We start from the raw sequence: 22,157 nt of genomic DNA, 5'->3' as shown, positions 1-22,157 counted from the left end.
ATAATTTAAATAATAAAGAGTAACTATTTTCTTTTTACATCTTTGTGTCGCATTTATTATGGCACCAATGTGACCATGGAGAAATAAATGTCTGAATGAATAAACAAATAAATGATTTTTCTCCTCCTCATCTCTCCTAAAATCCAGAGAAAGAAGAGAAATAATTTCATCTCTCAATTCTGCCCATTCTTTAGCGTTCACTAACATTCTCAAACTAAGGACTTACATGCCAATTTCATTAATGTTCCAATTTATTTTTCTTTCAGAGAAGCAATGAAAATATTTATAAGAAAGAGATGTAAAACATACTGCTTCCTAAACTCTAACACCTTGGCTTCTTCCTTTCTTGGTTCTTCTACAAGCAGTCTTTGCAACATATTTTAATCTCTGCCAAGTGGAATTAATGCTCAAAACAAATTAAAAATATAATTTTGCAATTTCTGAACCACATACTCCATAAAAACTCTAATAAATAACATCTACTCCACTTTGTTCTCACTAGTGTTATAAACTATTATCCAAAAAAAGAATCTGATACAATTTTTAATGCAGAAACCCATACTTCTAGTTCATGGTTTCCCTCCCCTCTAGGTGTTTCCAGTTGTTTTTTTCTCAGAATGTACTCTGTTATTCCTCAAAACTGATACCAGATTATATAAAGGATACTGCTTAAAAACATTTGCTTTTTCTGTTTTGGAGTTGGTCTCTAATTTGAACTTAGCATTTAATCCCATCATAATAGCTTTACTTAAGCCAATCCTTTCTGTAGATACAGAATGTTCTGCTGAGATCGTCATTTGAACATAATGGTCATCAAGTATTCATATTTCCCATTTGTCATTGGCTACTTATTCTAATCTGCTATTTTTTCCAATTCTTTATTACCAAGTAGTTTGAATGCTTCCTTTTATTTCATTCAAGGATGTCGTGGGAAGTAAGCCTATGATGGTATGTACATCAATCTGCTGGATCTTGACGTACTCTTAGCCAATTACTGGACCATTCTGCCCCTGTTCAGTAAACAGCCCCGTTCATGTCAGTAAGAAGTGTGTAATATAGTCTAAAGGGAGTGGGAACTAAAAGACACATCAGAAGTATAGATTTGACACTGTGAAAGGAAAATAAATCTCAAGACCCCAAAGTCACTAAGCCAGGGGAAAAGTCAAGCTAGGAAATATGTCAGGCAAACCTGCCTCCCTTTTTATTTCTAATAAGATAGCTACAAAGATAAAAAGCTACATATCTCCCTCGCAATTTGCCAGCAAGGAAATTCCTTGTGGACAAAGGTCAGAAAGAAATCAAAGTCATCCCTCTGAGGCTCACCTGAGACAAATACATATCTGATTACTTCCTCTGCCCTATTGTTTATGTAAAAATGCAGATTCACACAGCCAGACTCAACTGTGTATTCGGTGGAAGGCTGATTAAGGACTCAAAAGAATGCTCCCTTTGTCTCTTGTCTATTTATGACCTGGAAGCCCCCGCCTGAAGTTGTCCTGCCTTACCCAACCAAACCAATCTTAACACATATTGACTGATGTCTCATGTCTCTCTAAAATGTATAAAAGCAAGCTGTACCCCAACCATCCTGGGCATATGTTGTCAGGACCTCCTGAAATTGTGTCATGGGTACATCCTTAACCTTGGCAAAATACACTTTCTAAATTGAATGAGACCTCTCTCAGATATTTTGGGTTCACGACACTTACCTTCTATTACTGTGTAATGTTTGGTGAAATTAACTTCTTCAATATTTCATTTATTCAACCTTAAGTGACAGTGCTGTCTCCCTGTTTTCTAGAGATAATAATGCTTTTACTTTTTGATTATTTGAAATTTGATAAAAGATCAGATTTTAAGTGTCCTTATTATGCACACCACACACACACACACACACACACATATACAAATGGTAACTCTGGGTGATGATGGATGTTCTCTTTGATTGTGGTAATCATTACACAATGTTTATGTATAACACATTATCATGTTATACATCTTGAATATATACAAATTTTTTTCAAATACTGCTTTAGAAAATACTGACTTAGAGAGTTTAGATCTCTCCTAAATGATCTGGAGGAATTTCACAGCATTTGAAAAGTAAAAAAGCAAGATATAGAGAAATATATGTATAAAATTTCTCAATTTATAAAAATGAAAACATAAAAACCTATTTCTGTATATATACGTAGATTACGTTTTTTGAAACAGGGTCTCCCTCTGTCACCCAGGCTGCAGTGCAGTGGTGTGATCACGGCTCACTACAGCTTTGACCTCCCAGACTCAAGTGATTCTCCCACCTCAGCCCCACTAATAGCTGGGAATACAGGCATGCTCCAGCACCCCCAGCTAATTTTTTTTGTATTTCTTGTAGAGACAGGGTTTTACCATGTTGTCTAGGCTGGTCTCAAGCTCCTGGGCCCAAACAGTCTTCCTGCTTCAGCCTCCCAAAGTGTTGCGATTATAGGTGTGAGCCACTGTGCGCAGCCTGTATATATATTTTTTTTAAGTTGCAAGGTGAAGTAACAATACAGGAACTATTCTAGTCTCCATAGCCTGACCACTGATATTCCCAAGCTGCAGGGCCTTTTGTTCAACCCTTCTGTAGCATGTTTTTGCCTACCTGTGGTATTCAATGCTGGTAGCCATCAGCTCTTCCTGAGATGCTCTCTGGCTTTGATTTCTCTGATTTCCTGCCTTGATTTGCTCCCATGGTTTTCCACCTATCTTTTGGATTTCTCCTTCTCCTCCCCTTTCCTCATTTTCCATACCACCTAAGGTTTATGCTTTTTTTCCTACACATGACACTCAGGCACAGAGGTGAGGATACAGAGGTGAGTGGCACCATCCTTGGCCTTAAATGGCTTTTAGGCTGGTAAATAGAGATGAACAAAATATTAGATAAGTGAATAGAGGTGTTATCAGTGACTCTGAGTTCCCTGAAGTATAGAGTTATTTATTCTTTTTTCCCCAATAACATTTGGGGAAAAAACCTGTTGTGTATCCTTGGTGACACTATCTCACAGTAATATTTCATCTTCCCATCTGCTCCCATTGGGTTAGTTCCACAAAATCAGAGATTTCAAAGCCAGTCCTCCTTTTATCATTAAATGAACTGAACCTACAGAGATAAAGCAACTTGCCCATGACCACATGGCTTGTAAGTGGCAAAGCCAGACCAGAATGAGACCTCCAGGTTCCTATTGCTCCTATTGTCAGACCTTGTAGCAGCTTTATGGTCTGAGTTTTTCCATGTTAATCCGTAAGTAACTCTATATTTAATGAAGTAATGATTTGGTATTTCCCTACTGTTCCACAGAGGGTGACAGCATGCCCTAGAGGTCTGAAGGCAAAAATCCATACCTCTCTTGACAGAGCAAATTCTTCAGGTTCCAACCAGTTTGTGGAAGATTCACTCTGAAAGCAAGTGACCTCAGGGAAGAGAAGTGGTTCTGAGCCCATTAAAATTCATGCTCAGAGCCTGATGGATCACATGGGAACTGCTGTAACAGAAATCATTCCTGAAATCACATGGTGTGTTAACTCCTTATTCCTCATCACAGTATGGCTCAAACCATCATGGGCTCAATGAATCCTCAGCTGGAGAAAAATATCTGGGAAAGGGACCTCAAGGTGTCCAATGTACAAAACAAGGAAGAGGAGCAAATATTGACAGAAATCTGGTAATACTGCCTTTATAGCAGTATATACAACACTCAGATGTTCTGTGGTCAAGTAGGGAATTGTAGGGTAATAAAAGAGGGAGGAAGGAAGAAGGAACAGAGGGAAGGAGAGAGGAAGGGATGGAAGGAGAGAGGAAGGGAGGGAAGGAGAGAAGGAAGGAAGGAGAGAAGGAAGGAAGGGAGGGAGGGAGAGAGGGAGGGAGGGAGGGGGGAGGGAGGGAAGGAGGGAGGGAGGGAGGGAGGGAAAAGGGCAAGAAAGAAAACTCACCAAACTGATACCTGTCAGATAAAAGACATTGGGGCTATAAATTTCTCCCGGCGTTTCTAATGGGATTTTAATAAAGCATTTGGCCATCATCTTTTTTTCATTCCTGTAATGACATACATGCCCAAAGTGTAGCCATGGAGCCTCTGAACTCTGTATATTTCAGTAATACACAAAGAAAACAGCTGTCACATCCATTTTAAGGAACTTTAAAATACATTACAGTGAGGTCTACAGGCCCCGAATCCAAAGGGAAAGGCACAAAGCCTGTCTGTACATCATCTGTGACGGGCCTGAAATCCAGCCAAGGCAGATTTTTTTTTAAAATAATAAAATAAAATGCTGTGTTTTTTTAAAGGAACATTATATTTTTAAACTGGAAATAATTGTATTTTGTGTCTTATATGGCATCTGAAAGTGATTTAGTAGAACAATGTGGTTTCTGATTGGTATTTGAATTGGTTCCAGAACATTTTTCATAATAACCATCTTAAAGATCCCAATTATCTGATCCTCTTTCCCCCGCTTCACATGGTTTCATAGGAGCTTTCCAGAGAGAAAGAGAAACCTGCAGAGGCAGGCAAGCCAACTCACATCTAGCCAACAGTGTGCCTGCTAGGCCCAAAGGAAAAGGCCTGCTTGTTATTTTGAGTTGTCCAGGATGCATTTATGACTCAATAAAGGAGGCCTTGGCATTACCAGAATAATTACTTACTGAAACAAGCCTATAAAACCAAAGGGTTGCCTCAACTAAAAGGCAAACAGAGAACATTCTTTTTCTTTTAATGTTAACATGTAAACCTAGTAAAGTATATTTAGATTTCTATAAAATCATCTCTGGGTGCAAAAGGGATGGTTGATTTACCAGGTGGACAGCATCACCCATGCCCCAGGGTTACAAACGGGCTAAGGGGAAGTGGTCTTGTCAAATATGAAAGGATGCTCATCCATAATGGACCTGACCTTGCTTGTCACAGACAGAAATTATGGCTTGGTGGTGAAGAAGCAGACTCCAGAGTCTGACAGTGGGATCTGAGGCTGCACCACCGTGAGTGGTGTGACGTTGGCAGTGACCCAAACTCTTTGTGTCTCATCTGCACGGTGGAGACAATGTCATATCTATTTTATGGGATCATTGAAAAAAATGAATAAAATAATACATGTGAAGGGCTTCTTAGAACAACACATGGTATATAATATGGCACACAACGGTAGCTCCTATGTTTACAAATAATGGAATCTAGTATTGTAACAAAAGTAACTTTCATTTTAACATATTTTAACAATAAGTATAAAATTTTTAAATACTGTTAATTCTTCTTTTTATTCTTTCATTTGAAATGTTTTTATTTCATTTCATTTTTAATTGACAACTGTATATAAATATGAGGTACAATGTAATATTTTCACATATAAATGCATTGTAGAGTGACTAAATCTACCTATTTAGCATATCCATTACCACATGTACTTATCATTTTTGTGTGGTAAGAACATTTAAAATATACTCTTTTTGCAGGTTTGCAATATGCAAACTATAGTCACTGTGCTGTACAACAGGTTACTAAAACTTATTCCTTCTGTCTAATTCAAACTTTATAGCCTTTGACCTACATGTTCCCTTTCTCCATCACCCCTCCCGTCCCCACCAGCCTCTGGTAACCACCATTCTACTCTCTTTCTTTGAGTTTGACTTTTTTGTGACAACATGGATGAACCTGGAGGACATTATGCTAAGTGAAATAAGCCAGACACAGAAAAACAAATACTACATGAGCTCACTTACATGTGGAATCTAAAAAGGAATAAATATTTTTGGAACACTAAGTGTCAGCACATAGTGTCTGACACTATGCTAAGCATTTCAAATAGTGTATCTTCCTTAATCCTCTCAAGGTAAAATTCCTATCCAAACTCTGGTAAGTGGAGAACAAGAAATAAGGTTGCCAGATTTAGCAAATAAAAATACAGGATAGCTAGTTAAATACGTATTTCAAACAATAAATATTTCTTTAGAATAAGTACGTCTGAATTGTTGCAAGGGATAGAGTTACATATCTTACAACCCTAACTAGAGACCAAGATCCCAGATCTATTTCATCCAAAGCCCATGCTCTTTCTACCCTCACTACACTAAACTATAGCCAGAATACAACTTATTCTTTGTATATTTTTTTCTTTAGTGATATGGTTTGGCTGTGTCTCCACCCAAGTCTCATTTTGAATAATATCTTCCATAATTCCCATGTGTTGTGGAAAGAACCTGATGGACGATAATTGAATCATGGGGATGGTTTCCCCCATACTGTTCTGGTGGTAGTGAATAAGTCTCACAAGATGTAATGGTTTTATAAGGGGTTTCCCCTTTTTCTTGGCTCTCATTCTCTCTTGCCTGCTGCCATGTAAGATGTGCCTTTTGCCTTCCACCATGATTGTGAGACCTCTGCAGCCACATGGAACTGTGAGTCCATTAAACCTCTTTTCTTTATAAATTACCCAGTCTTGGGTATGTCTTTATCAGCAGTGTGAAAATGGACTAATATACCTAGTAAATTTTCCCAAACAAGACGTTTCTTCAGGAAGAAATATATTGTTCATAAATTGCATTTGGTTATCAACTATTAGGGAAAGTAACATGCTGAGGGCAAGTAAGCTAAACCATTGAGGCTGCCTAAAAGGCTGCCACATCAAGAGCTGTCACCTCAAATCTCTTTGTTTTCCTGAAATTATGATCTTAGGACATGTCAGCAATTATTAAAAGTCTTTAAACACAAAGCATCCAAATAATATTATATGTTGAGAAAAAAAAACATTTTTGGATCACAACTTACAGCTATAAATTTTACTTTAAAATATTTTTAAAATTTTTTTCTCAGTGATAAAAATCAACAATCTGACTCACTCATTCAACAAATATTACTGATTGTCTATATGTCAAGGCACTATATAGATGCTAAATAAGCCAAACAAACACTGTCCTTGCCTTCATGGATTTACACCCTAGTGGAGGAGCATAAGATAACTAAACAAGCACAAACACAAATGCAGAGTCACAACCATCACAAGATCCATGGAAAAGCACATGAAGAGATGAGCCTAACTAATAGTGGGACTTGAGTTCAGAGAGGGCTTCCAGGAAGTGGTTATACCTGAGCTGAGACCTGAAAGATGAGGAGGATTTAACCAGAAAGTACTAATGGAAAGGTTAATAGCATATGCTAAGATCCCCTGGGATAAAAGAGCATGGCAAGGATGAGGAACTGAAAGATGTATTCAGCTGATGTGGAGAAATGAGGCATGGGCAGTATTGTGGATAGATTAGACAGAAGATATGACATATTAATTATGGTAGACTTGCTTGCAGAAACAAATATACCCCACAATAGGTTATAATAAACATGTATTTCTTTCTCATACAGCCTTCCAAGAAATCACAGATCAAGGATGGATCTACTTCAGAGATTCATGCTGATACTACTCTTTATCTTCAAGATGTGGCTTTCAAAGTCATCATGAGTATTGCCATAGAAGTCACCTGGCAAGATCATGAGTAATGCACACTGAAGGTATTTATGGGCTAGGTCCTAACAGTAAGGGAATCCGGAAACTGTAAACCATCTGTCACAGGAACAAGAGGAATAGGCATTACTGAACAGCTTGCAATCTCTACCATAAGCAGGTGGAGTCAGATGATGCAGCGTCTTATAGCCCCCAGTGAGGAATTTTGCTTTTATTCAAGACCAAAAGAAATCCACTGAAGAGATTTAAATAAAGAAGAGGGGCATGATCAGATTTGTATTTTGAAAAGGTAACTCTGCCAACAAATTGGAGAAAATATTAGAAGTATGTCAGTGTGGTTTTAGGGAGATCATTTGGGAAGATATCACGGCAATTCAGGCAAGACATCATGGTAGCATGGAACAGAGTAGTTGGTGGTGCTAGAAATAGAGAGAAGTAGATATATAGACAGATATAGTAACATCACGCAAGAAAGCATTGGCTAAGTAGCAACAGGCAAATAGATAATACATCTGTTTTATTTGTTGCACTATTTTCTACTTCTTGTTATCCCCTACCTCTCCTTAGTTTCTTTTGGTCACCATCAGTAACAATGAAGATATAAAAATTATGATAAAAATTTCTCAAATTTGGAAAAAGTTATCAAAAGGGCACTGAGGGCCTCTAGATAGAATCTCTAGGTATGAATTGATTCAGCACAGCCCAACTTTTAAAAAAATATTATACACATAAAACAAAGTTAAAAATTTTTAAAAGAACAATGGAATGCACATCAGATAGGGAGTCAGAAAATAGAACTTGTATGTTAATTTTTTATTGTTTTCTTATACTGAAAATGAGGGGCAATAAACCTACATATGCTACCTCTTGGGATTTGGTGGTTGTGAAGAGCAAATGCCATAGAGATCATGTATACCGAGGTCCACAGTGGTTCATGTTAACAGTGTTTGAAACTCCCAAGTGCTTGAAGTTTCTATAATTGCTTCTCAAACTATTTAAGGAGACATTCATCAAAGTATTTGCACATAAAATAAAGAATTGTATGTTCAAAAGTCTGTTTATTCTTTTCTTGCTTTACTGTAACCTAATATAAAAGTAAGTGAAAGTTATTTGCCTAGTATAAAGGACTAAACAAACACAAGGTATATAAGCTTGTTATTCAGTGTGCAGTTTAATTGGAGAGTTGAGAGTTTGATTGTTTTTACTGGTGTAAAAGAGGGAGACTACTCAACCCTCTGGTTGCAAATGATCTTTCTCAAGGCTACTGAATTTGGTTTTCCCCTTCGTCATCTAACAAGCTAAAAATAGTAAGAGGTAACACATTAAACAGTAAGCATTATTCCAAGTAACACATGTGTGTCCACATATATATACATATTCACACACACACACACAGACACATACCCTTCACCACAATCCTATCTGGGGGGTACTATTATCACCATCTCTATTTTACAGATGAAGAAACTGAGGCACTGAGAGGCTAACAAACTTGTCCAGAGTCACAAAGCTAGTAAGTAGCTGAGCCAGAATTCAAAGTCAGGCCTTCGGACTCCAGACTCCATGCTCTTTAACCCCACTATGCTACCTCTTTGTAACGTACTAAATGCTGAATAATGTGCTACACTCCGCTCCTAACCAGACTGCCCCCATTCCAGTTATTGCATTGTTTTCCCTAGAAGAATGTTCACTGACAACGCTCTGACTCAATTACTCCAAGAATTACCACTCACTTGGCCCACAGTTATTAAAGCAAGGCTAGTAAGATAATCCCAGATGGGTGGGAGAACTGGAAAATTCCACAACAAACTGCGCAGTCAGCTAGAGCCTTGCCCAAAAGGAGCAGGTTGCTGCCACATAGTTGCTCTGTCAGGATGATGAATTCCAGAGCTCTTCAAAGTGCAAAGGTGAGGAAGTAAGGATTCTGGCCTTCCTTTTCTAGTGGCCGATGTCTTGTTGGGTGATTACAGAGAAGGCAGGGCTTGAGCTGCATCTTGGAAGTTAAATAGATGCTTATTGAACTAACAACAGGGAAGTGACTCCAATGAGAACAAAGGAATAGAAATATAGTAATGAGGAAAGTAAGGAACTGCAAGGGTGTGCAGAATGGAGGCCAAGTATACAAGGAGGCTAGCCTGAGCCAGGTCATGGGAGGTTTTGTGGAATTTAGAAACTTCATTCTTTATAGATCCCGGGAGTCACTGGAGAGAGCTGAGTAGATGGTTAGTAAATTTAGAATACCAGAGAAGGTATCAGGTGTATGGGGAAAGATTATAGTTTCAGCTTTGGACTTTATGAGTTTGAGATACTTGTGGCACACTGACTACAGGTATTCTGTGGACACATGGAAATAAATGCTATCATTCAGAAGAGACACGTGAACTGGAAACAGATTTGGGAGACAACCCCAGTTAGCTAGTACTTAAAGATCTGAGCATAAGTAAATTTCCTAGGTGAATATGTAAGAGACAGAAAGAAGATAGAAATCGTAACCCTGAGGAATAGCCCACCTCTGAGAACGGAGGACAGATGAAAGATGAGCCTGGTGAGAGGCAACAAGTCAGGAGAATCACATGAACAGGGCATTAGAGACGCCAAGGGAGGAAAGAACATTATTCAAAAGGGCGTGGGCAAAAATGTCAGCTATCTCAGAGGGGTCAAATGAGGTGAGGGCTGAAACACCCTCCCTATTTCAATGGAGTAGCAGGGCCAGCTCCTAACTACAGGAGGTAAAAAGTGAACATAAAGTTAGGAAGTAAAATGAAAGCAAGTAGAGAGGACTCTTCAGTGGAATGAAAGACAGAGGTAGCAATGTGGCAACCGGTCTATGTTCTGTTCCTCAGTGTTTCTCCAAGAGCCTGGGAGGTGGCACTAAATCATGTAGCCCTTGCTTCTCTGACAGCCTTTTAGAACAGATCAGGGTTACAGACAACCCCCAGCCCCCAGTTGTTGAAGTCTCATTTGGGAGTCTAGTAATCAATTTTTTAGGTTCTTTTCCAAATCTCTAAACTGAGTAACTTGATACACTAGAGCCTCTTTGGGGACTCATTTATCTAATATATAACAAGAACATACGAATGCTCCAAAATGCAGGTTTTATGAGTATAGGGGGCACAGAGCCACTAATTGAACTGAGTCTTTTCCACTGTCATAAAATCCAGGTGATTTCACAGGTTGAAGGGGATTTTCATTTATTATTTTTATTTTCCTCTTGGGTTTGTTAGTGTGCTTTTTCATAATAATCGTGCAATCTTCGGAGCATTATTTAAGATGAGACTGTTCAAAAGACCTCAACTCTGTACAGATTTCCCCCACTTGCCTTTGACCATGTTTAAAACTCCACTGTTTGTTATCCTGATCTCTCCCTTTACATTTTGTGTGATCTTGGATGTGTACCTTAAATTCTCAGGCCTCAGTGGCCTCATCTGTCCAGAAAGGGTACTGGACAAGATGCTCAATAAAACCACGTATTATTCTATATCAGGGGTTGACAAACATCCTATAAAAAGCCAGATAATAAACACTTTTAGCTGTGCAAGCTATACTTACATATGGTCTCTAATGCAACTACTCAACTCCATCATGATAACCCTGAAGCAGTCACAGACAATATGTAAACAAATGATCATGACTTTGTTCCAAAAAAACTTTATTTACGAAAACAGATGGTAGGCTGGATTTGGCCTGTGGGCTATAGTTTGCCAACAACTTTTCTAAACCTTAAAATTAAGTCCTTCAGTATACAAAGTTGGACCCCTCAGAATGACCTATTAAAATATTCATATCCTAGGAAAGGCTAACTAGTCAGCTACAGCTAGTCATCATGTGGTGTGAGTCACTAAATGAGAAGAGCAAATGAAAAGACCAAAAAATGTAAGGTTTAGTATTTTATCAGTAAACAATCTGGTTTCTCAAAAGGTAGGTGAGACAAAAATTGCCAAAAATGTAGTTAAACTTAGGAATTCCATTTGATCCATAACATAAACAGTCTATTTTAAGAAGTGTTTAACATCATTTTTGTTAAAAAAAAAAAAAAATTCTAATTTCTTTGAAAGCCTTCCAGCCCTGGGTTAAAGGCAGGGATACACGAATGAATGAGGAAGAGGAGTATGACTGGTGGGACCTCAAAGTCCATAAAGGAAGAGTCAGCGTTCTCAGGAGCAACGTCCCCTCCCTCTGTCTCTGGGGTACCATCCTTGTCAACACAGGTGTTGCTTGCCTCACTGGCATCCAACAGTTGAGGTCTGTGGTCAGTTTAACTTTCCATCTAGTAGGTCTTAGCTTGGGTTTGGTGGGCTCAGCAGTGACCTTTGGCTGACTCTGCCTCACCTCAACTCTTATTGGTGTTAGAGACCCTTATGAGGTTTGGCTGTGACTATCACTGGGCCCTAGTTCCAGGGGTCTGCCTTGCAACTCCTGCTACAGAACCGTTTCACCCTCCCCAATACAGTGACACCTGCTTTGCCAAGTTTCCTAACCAGATTTCCAGTTCTTTCTGGAATTTGTCTGTGCACAAGGGAACCAAGCATGCCTCAGGAAAGGATGACCTCAGAGTTTCTTCTGCCTGAGCTCACTACAATCTCTGGTTGGTTTGACTATGACCCAGCTTAGTTTAAGGCAGCCTGTAAGGTGGCCACCTCCCAAGTCCTAACCTGCTTCTTGGAGCTTACTATTTACCTTATAGTAAACGGGGAGAGAGATGTTTGATTGCTTCACTGATTTACTCTCCCACTCCCTTTATTCACAATCCCTAGAGCCAAAAGAGGGGCGGGCTTTTCTTTTACTACCCTTCTGCTGCCATGGAGCTCACCTGGGGATTGTAGCAGAAGAGTCATCTTCTCTAGGCTAGAGGGGTGTTCTCAGAGAATAAGCACTTCAAGCTAAGTTGTTCATATGCCAAAGGAGCAAAGAAGTTATTTGGAACAAACTTTCTCAACAATGCCTGGCTGCCTCTCAAGCCTATTGTTTTGTTCAAAATCTATCTTGTATGTTAGAATCTGACTAATTCATATCTACCTGGTTGAATTCCTTATAAAACAAATTATAGTTTTCTCCCAGGCTAATGGATAGATGGATGAATTTGAAGCACTGGGATGAAGATTTTATATTCCAAGAGATAGAATGAGGAGCACATTTTTCCAAAATACATCATTACCGATTAATTGGCAATTCATTCTAAATTCATTCAGTAGTTCTTCCCATAAAGAGAGCTGAATAAAGGGAGTCTCATAAGAGAACTAAGCTCAGGATGGGTGGTATTAATGTAGATAGGCAGAACAGCACACAGAAGCAGTTTGGTGATAGGCCAGGGGAGACATGCTGGATCTCCAGAAAGAAGAGGAAGAAAGCTGTAGAATGCATTTTGCAATGTGTCTAGGACCCACATAGCCAAATATTACAGTGGGAGAAAAGGAGCTAAAGCATGAATCAGTCTGCAATCCAGCAAAAGATTTTGAGGAGAGGATTGAAGTAATGAGCTAGGGCAGCGATTTTGCATTTTATAAGGACTAGAACTTAAAGTCAGTTGTTTTGGTTAATGGTGTCAGAGGACATAGAACCTTGTTCAGAAATAGGTCAAATGTATTCAGTTGATTGTCCATGTGTGATTCTTTGGACTATAGGACCAGGCTTAAAATTCAGGAGATGATGACAGTGGGGGGTCCAATAGAATGCTCCAAGAAGAATTAAAAAGAATACCTCAAGAAAAAGTGACTTTAAAATATTTAGTAACTAGATAGTTTATATTTGATTAAAAGATGGATAATTGCTTATGATCAGAAATGTATACCTACAGTTTAAATGCCATTTTGCTACCTACAAAGCCATGGAAAATTAATAGGCAATTTACTCTTGACTTGGAAGAGTATTATATAATTTTAAAAGTGTATTTTTTTCTTAATTGTGATATCCCATTGCTGATATCAGCATTTCTTGAGCATCACTGACTAGAAAAGAGATGGAAGTTAGTAAAACAAGCCAACCTAGCATTAAATTGCTCCTCTGAGAGTAGAATATGTTCTTTATTTATTGACTATGCATAGGATTTACAAAATAATCCCAGGCACTTGGGGATACAGAATAAATATTACTGATTCCCACCTGAGCCCAGGAGGGTAAGGCTGCAGTGAGCTGAGATCCTGGTGCTGCACTCCAGCCCAGAGTAATAGAGTGAGACCCTGGGCCAAAAAAAAAAAAAAAAAAAAGTACTGATAAGTACTGATTCCTATCCCCAATGAGATTATGGTCTAATGAGAAAGAAATAAAATATACAAAATCAACACAAATACACACAAATGTACACAGCAATTACAGGAAGGAGGTAGTTGTATGAAATCAACAATTAGGCTGATTAGTTGGGGAATGGTTAGGTAAACCTCAAAAGATATGTAAAGGAAATAGAGATATAGTATGAAGGTTGTTATCAATGTACTTTTAGAGAACATTTTAGTTTTATGACACTCCTTAATGTCTAAACCTGTAGCATGTAATCTCCAGCATCTAAGAAAGTTTATTTCTAAGACTTACCACCTAATACCCCAAATAACCACAAAGTTTAAAGATGTGTTACTAACCTTGTGAACTATTTCTCTAATTTAAAAAAATCTAAATTACATATCACAGAGCTTGCTATGGTATATTAGTAGATATATGTATGAAGACATACATATACCAACTCAAGACTTGTCAGGTATCCACAGTTATAATATGGATAGTATAGGATTTCCCTCTGCATCCCATCAATACTTCCTTTTGTCCTGCCTCCCTTCACTATTACAAAAAACATTCCAATGAGCATGTTTATGCACTGGGACAGCTGCAGAAAATCATATACTGCAACCTATTTAGAAGCCTGATGTGAACAGGGTTTTAACTGTCTTCTGCCTTGGATCTTCTTTTGTTTCTCCAGGCCAGAGGAATTGGGAGAAGGATCATCCATCCATGACGTGGCTTGTTTTACTAACTTCCATCTCTTTACTAGCCACTGATGTTTAAGAGATGCAGATATCAGGAATGGATGACACAATTAGGAAAAACAATACATTTCTAATGTATTTCTGATCATAATTATGTCCTCAAGACAAAATTTCCATAAAGGAAGAAATTAAGAGCAGAGACAGTGAGAAATCATATCCTTTGTCCAAGAGGGGAGGCAGAAGACATATCCCATTAGGAAAACAATGAACCAGAAATAAAAAAGCATTAATACAAAAGAGTCTAGAAAAAGCTTGGAAGGGCTCTGGAATTCTACAGGCTGTGGCAGTCATTTGCCTTGCCAAAAACCCGCCCAGCTGCTCTTTAAAAAAGAAAAAAAAAAGCCCATAGGGACCAAAAACATTGACTAATAATTTTTGAATCCATCTCCAAAATGTATTCATCTCTGCCAAGGTCAGGTTTGGTCACCGCATGACTGGAGGTCTGGGCATGCTATTCCCAGTTTTATTTTTACAGTAGTTATGGAGCCCTTTATATTTTCAAGGCCCCTCCTGTCACTTATTACCCACCCATCCAGACCACCCACTCACACTCCCACACACAGTATGTCCAGACACACCCACAAATACCCAGATTCTTTCAACCTTATGGTGGTTCAGGCTATCAGAATACTGTTTGCTCCAAATGACTTTGCTTTACATACTTGGAATTTCCCAAAATAAATCTGTTTCCTTCTCTGGGGACCAATATGTGGATGTTACCAGTAGGCAAACATTTATGGAGCACCTACTGTGTGTAAGGCACAGATGAATGTGGGGGCTAAAAGAAACTCACCAGGAGGCAGAGAAGTCCAAGAGTTCCACTCTGCTGAGGAGGCATGTGTATGTGTGTGTGTGTGTGTGTATGTGTGTGTGTGAGAGAGTGTGTTGTGAGAGTGTGTGTGTTAGAAACAGTGTGTGTGTGTGTGTGCGCGCGCGCACGCTTGGGGGTGTATATCTGAATCAAGAAAACTTTTCTTCCTGTCACCCACGTTTCCCCTTCCCACCTTCCTTTCTCTTCTCCTTGATTCATTTTTTTCTCTCTAGTTCTTCATCTTGTGTAAGTATATGTCTCTATTGTCTCCATCCCTCCCCTGTCTTTTTTTCTGCTAAGATAAATCCACCCTAGAATTTCTGTCCGACATGGAAGCTATCACTGTGCTTTTCTCACTTCCTTAAAAACCTTCATGAAGGTAGTTGCTGTGGCCATACAAATCCTACAAGCATAAAAGGAGGGAAAATGCTTGTCCCAATTCATAAAAACTGGCTCTGAGGACACTACATTCCTCCACATCCTACACATTGGTGCCTGCCTATCGGAAAGACCAGGAAGGAGGCGCTCCCGCTGCTGCCGTGCAGCGCAGAACGTTGACTGCAGTGTGGACTCGCAGCCTTCCCAAACCTCCCTGAGCCCTGACCCCTTAAGATAATTTATGAGGTGTCAGGATATTCTGACCACAAGTCGGAATAGAATGGTTTTTACACTTCAGCTGCCATGAAAGAGAAACAATTTAATTCTGTTTCACTCTGGCACTGTCTGTTTTCAGAATGAACAGGGGGATTTGGGTCGCCTTGAGATTATTTGTCTAAGCACAGACCAAGACTGCTGCTGAGACTTGAGATGTCTGATTTCCACTCTGGCTTCCTTCTCCTTTCTTCCCAGATAGAGAGGGAGGCACTTGCCTTTCCTATTGTACCAAAATGGGACCGGAGTCCATTTCACCCAAGCAACTGCTATGTGCTGGTGAATAAAGCAGATTTCTTATGTCACCTCCATCCTCTTTTAGTGGGAAAGAGTGGTTTGAGTAAGGAAGGGGTATGAGTCCTCTCCTAAATTCAGCAGGCCCTGTGGTCTCTGCCAAATCGTGGTCTTGAGTCTGAAGCAGTGTTTCCCTTGGCTTGGAAGCTCAGCTTCCTGGCTCCTCTTGAAGCTACAGAACCATAGACATTCCGCTGAGTAGCCTGAAGCTCTGCCTGCCAGGAAAACCCAATGTCTCCTCAGAGAAATCTCAGAGTAGGAGTGCAGCTTCACCCAGCAGCCAAGAAGACAATCTTAAGGCAAGTCGGCTTTCCCAGGACCTCCCCCGACAACCCTCTCCTCTTAAGCCAGACTGGGAAGGTTGTCTGAGAATCACAATTTGACATATGATTTCACTATAAAACACTCACCCAGGAAGTTTACATAATAGGAAGGGGTCCCTGGATTCCTGAGCCTCGAAGCAACAGGCCTTTCGGGATGGTTCATGTGGTCTTCTTAGAGAAACTCATCTTCTGGGATCTGGCCACACATGAGGCACTAGAAAGAGATAAAACAAAATACACTTTATCAATATTGTAAAATGTAAATGGAATGAAGTAAATCTCTACACAGATAGGCAATCATCTTTAAGAAATATGAAGTGAAAAAGAAAGGGTACGACACAGAATAATATGGTGCCGTGTGTAAAAAAGAGGCAGCTATATAGTAACATATACTTAATTAGACATAGCTTAGGAAAACAGAAAAAGCTTGTTTGAGAGTCTGTCGTTAGAAAAGAGAACTAGAAGCCTGGCGGGGATAGGAATTCAAATGATTTTCTTCTCACTACATTTTGGGGGTGTTTTTTGAACTTTTTTTTAACCAAAAGCTCATGCTACCTCTAGAAAGCACTTTTCAAGTTAATTAATAAAGTAAAATCCCAGATAAGGTCAAGGGAAAGGAGGAGTAAGATGGAAAGCAAATGATTTAAGCTGAATGCGGGGCCAGCCAATTCTCAAAAAACCACTCCCCTCAATTAAAGCAACAAATTCTTGGTGGGAAGGGTAAATGAGCTATTTTGTAAATGACCTCTTTGAGTTCCCTTAATAGTAGTACTTAAATGCTTATGGAAGAATTCCTTACTTTCATGTGGGTGAGAAGATTACTCCCCCCACAAAAAAACAATTCAGTCAATGGGATAGAGGCTCCTATAATTTAACATCCAATAAGCCTCAGTTTCAAACAACTGCTGAGTCAAACTGGTTTGCTTGCCCTTCTGCTCTAGTCAGAGTTTCTAAAGTTTCTTCTCTCTACTATTGTCCCAGTTATAATTATCTTTCCCATTTCCAGACAATGTTATTTTTCCAAGCCAGGGAGGTGTATAGGAAAGAGCATTGACTACTAAGTAAAAGAACATACGGTCCAGTACCAGCTGTCTCTGTATTAACATGGAAAATCATTTCATCTCTCTGGGCCTCAGTTTCCTCATCTGTAAAGAGAGAGATTTGAATGAGATACATTACCTCAAAATACCTTAAATATTATAAGTATCTAATTCTGTGAAAATACAGTTATCAGGCTGCATGCAGATGGAGAATGGAACATTCTGTGAGCTTGTCATGGAGTTCCACAGTTCCATCTGACCTTTAGGCAGATGCATATATGAAACTACCTTGTGACTTACTTCTTCAATAATTATGAATAATTGGGCTGCTGTCCCAAAGATAAGACTTCACCACTAGACCACAAAAACAAGATTATGAAAGTCCACTCTGCCTTGCCATATGACAAACAGAAGAAACTACTACATTATAAACTAAGCCTCAGAGGTATCCTGATATTGCCTCAAGACCTTGGAATGGATGATCCACTGCCCCATTCATTATCTGAGAGGCAGAGCTTGCCACTGAGTGACACATCCCTGCTTAGACAAGAAATGCCACCAAAATGAAGGCCCCTCTTCCCATTCTCCATCCCATTGCAGGTGTCTGGAATATCAGAAGGTATTTCTTCTATGTCAGTGAAAGACAATGTACTCTGGTAGAGCAGCCTAGTAGTGCTATTATGGTCCAGGTGCACCAGAAAGGCCAGTGACATGGTGAGAAAGAGAAAAAAAGAACTGCCAGGACAGCAGTGCCCATCAACCCATGCTACTCTCAGAGGCGATGACCTAAGAACTCAGTTGGTTATTAGCCAACCTGAAACATGTCTGATTATTACTTTGCAAATTTCTCCTCCTCCAACATGTTTCCATTCAAAATATAACTGATTCTCATTTCTTTCCCCAAACATTGCAATTTATCATTGCCACATGTGTCCTTTTCTCCTCAACCTTATAACACAGTCTTGATTGGTCTTCTTTATTAGCTGTATTTTTACCATTTATAACCTTGCCATGGCTTCAGTACTCTAAGACAGTAGGTAAAACATGGACACTAGAGAGATAATATAGTCCAGGGGTTAAGAACAGGAACTGTGGGGCCAGAATATCTGGGTTGAATTCCAGTTCTGGCCTTGACAATATGGCAGCTAGAGTAGATCATTGGTGGCCAGTAGCTTTGAACCTGCTGCTCATGAGCCTGTATGTCCCCACCCAGGAGCTGTTGCACCAGGCCCTGCTCTATCACAAGAAGGTTGTTGATCATTTAGAGAATTCAAACAATGAAAGGCTCCTTGATAAAATATCCAAAAACGAACTAAATTGGTGAAGGCTCTAGCTGGTAGTAATTTAATGAAATTAAGTTTCAAGTGAATGAAAAGGAAAAACTTATGGCTGCCAGGTTTTAAATGTTTGGCTGTGGTTCTGAAATTGATCCAAGATTATTAGCCATTGGATAAGTTAAGGAAAAGTGGTTGAAGAAGCCATGATCACCAAAAGCAGAGATATTGACAAGGAACTATGCCTTTTTCCCATGGAGCTGCACTGCTCCATGCTAACTGAAGATGTAATCACAATGGCCCTAATAGACTGCAAACTGAAAAAGAATTCTAAGAAAGAAGAGGCACAGAAGAAATAAGCCAATAGATAAAATTCCATTGGATCAAGTCAGTTGTTCACCTACTCTCAGTGTAATCACCTTAAATGTTAAAATGTTCCTTATGCTATAATTAAAGAGCTATGGATGTGCACAATACTTTGCTGTTCAAATTGTTGCTCTAATATAACTTAAATACATACATTACTTGTTCAGAGTTCTTTGGTTTTTTCAACTTCCTTATACAGCCTTAATTAATATTTATTGTGAATTATGTAACTGTTGCTAAGATGGCTTCTTGAAGAATTGCTAATGATTTTCAAAGAGTGCTTATGTTTAAGAGTGAAGTATATAAATATTGAAATTTTCCCGAATCAATTTGTAATGAAAGAGACGTTATTAAAATTTTCAATATGATTATTTGCAAGGGCCATCCATTGTGCATAAATAGCATTATTGGGAGAATGTAAGAAACCAACAAAAAAAAAATCATAGATCTGCCATTTACTAGCTGTGTTAAGCTTGGGGAAGTTCTTCACCTGTCTGTGCCAGTTTCCTCATGAAAAAAATGGGATGATAACAGACCCTACTTTGTAGTGCGGTCACAGCAGTTAAATGACCATGGAGAAAGTCCTAAGAACAGCAGCTGACATGTTGTAAACACTATATATTAACATCATCATCATCATCATCATCATCATCAATTAGCAATCTGGAATATTAGACTATTCTTATGGCCATTGACACACTGTGCTGTGTTCTTAAAAAGGGTGATAAAGTTACTTTTGAATCTTTCAGACCTTTCCAGAGTCCCTGTCTCACCCCTTTGTCATGACTGCAGTGAACTCTGTTTCTCCTTGCGCTGTGCCACATGTAATGTTCCATCTATCTTCAGTGACATATTTACTTATTTACATGCCTATCCCTCACTTGTCTATATCTCTTCTCAAAAAAATAAAGCTTGTCTTGTTCTTTAATTTTCAGTCATTCTGCTCTACTTTTCTGCTCACAATTCTCCTAGTATTTAGATTAGAATACTAACAGAATACATGAAAGTTTGAAAGAAAGAGGCAAACCAACTGTGACATTCCATAGGATGCTGTCTTCTTCCCCATCTTTGCTTCCTCAAGGCAAAATATTCCATACTGGTTTGCTCTCGGTTGAGGGAAGTTAAGGAAGATATTTTTTCCCTGTGAAATGGATAAGGTGATATAGCAGACAGTGTTCATTGTTTATGCAACATCCATTTTGCCCTCTTACTTGCTAATTAAACTCCAAACATATTCAGGTAGCGAGCAGACATCTTATATTTTTGAAGAAGCTTAGCTCCTTCTCTGGCCCCACTTGCCATTCCATTTCCTCTGCCAGCGATCAGAAGTGGGTATGTAACCCAGACCTGGCTAATGACACATAAGAGAAAGTGTGCTAGGGAGTCGAGTGGAAGCAGTTTCTGGAAACTATTTCCTTTCTTTAAAAAAAAAAAAAAAAAAAAAAAGATCCTCAAAAGAAGAAGAACTTTTTCCCTCTGTCTCTAAATGTAATAATGTAATTAGGTGAGATATGATCCTAGGAGCTATAACAGATCTCTTAGCATAATGAGGTACAAGTCTAAGGAACAAAAGCCAACATACTCAAAATGGTAGTATAAAAAGAAACAAAGAATGGAGGACCTGGAAGACATCAATGAGCCACTGTGACTGCCTTGGAAGAGTCCATCTCCAGACTTCTTTTTGTAAAGTGTAAAGCTATGGTAATTTGGTCTCTGTTACTTGATAGTTGATTCTAACAAATACAAATGTGCATTTTCCAAGGACTGTTGAGTCCTTTGTAATAACACATGCATTCATCCTTGAGCATCCCCTGTGAGTTTTAATAAATATATTTAATAAATAATTATTTAATATAAAGACCTTTCTATATTTCAAAGTACTATCACATTCTTATTTCATTTCTTCTTTATAGATTATACTGTTAAAAACTACTGGCCAAGTGCAGTGGCTCATGCCTGTAATCCCAGCACTTTAGGAGGCCAAGGTGGGCAAATTACTTGAGGTCAGGAGTTCAAGACCAGCCTGGCCAACATAGTGAAACCTCATCTCTACTAAAAGAAAAATACAAAAATTAGCCAGGTATGGCGGCACACATTTAGAGTCCCAGCTACTTGGGAGGCTGAGGCAGAATTGCTTGAACCCAGGAGGTGGAGGTTGCAGTGAGCCAATCACACCACTATACTCCAGCCTGGCAACAGAGCAAGACACTGTCTCAAAAAAAAAAATTTAATATATGTGTTTGTCTGCTTTAATGCTTCTATAAAGACAACCCAAGACTGGGTAATTTATAAAGGAAAGAGGTTTAATTGACTCACAGTTCAGCATGTCTGGGGAGGCCTTGGGAAACTTACCATCATGGCAGAAGGGGAAGTGAACACATCCTTTTTCACAGGATGGCAGGAAGGAGAAGAATGAGAATCAAGTGAAGGGGGAAGCTGCTTATAAAACCATCAGATCTTGTGAGAACTTCCTCACTATCACAAGAACAGCATGAGGGAAACCACTCCCATAATTCAATTAACTCCCACTGGGTCCCTCCCACTACATGTGGGGATTATGGGAACTATAATTCAGGATGAGACTTGCATGGGGACACAGCCAAACCATATAATTCCACCTTGGACCCTCCCAAATTTCATGTCTTCACATTTCAAAACACAATCATGGCTTTCTAACAGTCCCCCAAAATCTTAGCTCATTCTAGCATTAACCCAAAAGTCCAAGTCCAATGTCTCATCTGGGACAAGGCAAGTCCCTTCTGCCTATGAGCCTGTAAAATCAAAAGCAAGTTAGTTGCTTCTTAGATACAACGGGGGTACAGGCATTGAGCAAATACACCCATTCCAAGTGGGAGAAATTGGCCAAAACAAAGGGTTTATAGGCCCTATGCAAGTCCAAAATCCAACGAGGCAGTCATTATACCTTAAAGTTTCAAAATGATCTCCTTTGAAAC

At 39.1% G+C, this 22,157-nt stretch overlaps 1 long non-coding RNA gene across 2 annotated transcripts in view; it reads right to left on the bottom strand.

Moving 5' to 3' along the window:
- The window catches only part of LOC117075112, a 75,309-nt gene that overhangs the window by 26,823 nt on the left and 26,329 nt on the right, over window positions 1-22,157 (bottom strand). For both annotated transcript variants that reach the window (XR_004433852.1, XR_004433853.1), the window contains exons 2-3: window positions 17,599-17,668; window positions 16,611-16,737 (exon numbers count right to left, since the gene is read on the bottom strand). This is a non-coding gene — a long non-coding RNA (uncharacterized LOC117075112). The remainder of the gene's footprint in view (window positions 1-16,610; window positions 16,738-17,598; window positions 17,669-22,157) is intronic.

Source organism: Trachypithecus francoisi, unplaced genomic scaffold (genome assembly GCF_009764315.1).
Source record: "Trachypithecus francoisi isolate TF-2019V2 unplaced genomic scaffold, Tfra_2.0 Lachesis_group5, whole genome shotgun sequence".
In the NCBI taxonomy this organism is placed as follows: Eukaryota; Metazoa; Chordata; class Mammalia; order Primates; family Cercopithecidae; genus Trachypithecus; species Trachypithecus francoisi.
The sequence above is the reverse complement of the archived record's forward strand: the minus strand, read 5'-3'. Positions and strand labels throughout refer to the sequence as shown.